Source organism: Aegilops tauschii, chromosome 3, assembly GCF_002575655.3.
Source record: "Aegilops tauschii subsp. strangulata cultivar AL8/78 chromosome 3, Aet v6.0, whole genome shotgun sequence".
NCBI lineage: Eukaryota > Viridiplantae > Streptophyta > Magnoliopsida > Poales > Poaceae > Aegilops > Aegilops tauschii.
Window position 1 is genome coordinate 462926878 of NC_053037.3, and position 1700 is coordinate 462928577.

Consider the following 1700-nt stretch of genomic DNA (forward strand, 5'->3'; position numbering starts at 1 on the left):
ATTTTTCATCAAGTTTTGAAAAAGTTAATCAGTTTTGGAAAAGTCCACCAAGTTTTTAAAAAGTTTGTAGAATTTGAAAAAAAATAACTAAAGAAGGAAAAAAATAAAACGTAGAAAACCAGTTGGAAACGTAGAAAAAATCAAACAGATAAAGAAAATGGTTGAGCACGCTATTAGACCTAGGTGTAAATGGGGGTGTGCCATGTACAGAATAGCCTTTAAGCGGTGCTTACGGCGATGTATAGGAAATGCCTCCACGTCCCTCCTACAAAAAGTATACATCCAGCAAAACTGAAGGGAGACTAAAAAGGCAAAACTCAAGTGAGACTAAAATGGAAAAATTAAAGGGGAAACATTTTATTTAAAGAGAAAAAAATATTATATGTTGAGAGTGGGATTCGAACCCACGCCCTTTCAAAACACACCCTTAATGTGCCGCCTTAGACCAACTCGGCTATCCCAATAATTATTATTATTATTATATTCAACTTTATAAATAATTCAATATAAATATTATGGTTCATTATTAATCACATGTTTTATTTTAAATAAGATTGAAAACATGGAAAAAAGGTGTATATGTTTGTCTGAAAAATGTTGTTAGAAATTGTTTTTTAGCATTATACATATATAAATAATTCAATGAAAGTTAAAAGTAGTGTCAAAATTACATCTTGAAGATCATATGGATATCCAAAACTTCAAATATTTTGTGAACCAGAGGGAATAGTAAGCTTTAACTAAAAAAAACTTCTTTCAGACAAACTGAAAAAACAACTAAATGAAGGATACACTACCCTTTGTTTTTTAGTAGAAAGGATACCACTACCAGTTTACTTTTTTTTTATGGGTACCAACTACCAGTCTACAGAGTCTACACAATTGGCATCCCAGTTGTTGAAAACTACAAAGTGGGACGGGCCGCTAGCCAATGCTCTCCCAAAGTTCTTTTGTGCGGGAACTTTCCAAAGTTATCGGCTTTTTTTTTGTTCATAGATAGTTTGGATTGCTTATCACATGTGTCACGTGGTGTTTATTTTTGTACACATAGATAAACGCCTACATGAAATAATGCATCATTGTAATAGTTTTACTTCTTGCACCTTTATCCACGAGGGTAGAAACTTTAACTATGAGGCTCATAATCTCGCCAAGTTCACTTGTAATTTAGGCGTAGGTCGTCATGTTTGGTTGGGTGTTCCTCACGACCCAAACCATGTACCTATGTCCCTGGTGTTGAATGAATAAAGATGGCGAGATTTCTCAAAAAAAAAGAGATAAACGCCTACATCACAACTGGCGAATGCTCCACTTAGCACTAGTCCCTCTCTAGGCTCTACAGCTGTAGTAGAAATGAAAATGATCCAAGAAAAACGCAACTTCCATATTCATGTCCTTCGATGGTAAGGACAATCTCTTGTCACTTGGGCTCTGTTGAGCCAAATATAGCGACGTAGTTCATTTTTGTTTTTCTTTCAGCAAAGATGTAGTTAACTTGAATTGCTCGATACAGGATTTCGCCGCACTTTATATATAAAGCAACAATTAAACATAGTACACGACTGAATAATACAAGGTGATGTGTAGCCCTCATGCAACACCGATCTCAGGATAACCGAAACATGCAGGAACTACGCTACCGAAAGAGAGCACACAGAGATCTGAGTACAACGTCTTGCAACACCCTAAAACACTTAAAC

General features: G+C 35.4%; 1 non-coding gene across 1 annotated transcript; it reads right to left on the reverse strand.

Annotated features, from left to right (window-relative positions):
• Nucleotides 1–383: 383 nt before the first annotated feature.
• Nucleotides 384–464, reverse strand: TRNAL-AAG (transfer RNA leucine (anticodon AAG)). Its single transcript has one exon. It is a non-coding gene; the product is annotated as a tRNA-Leu (tRNA).
• Nucleotides 465–1700: the final 1236 nt, after the last annotated feature.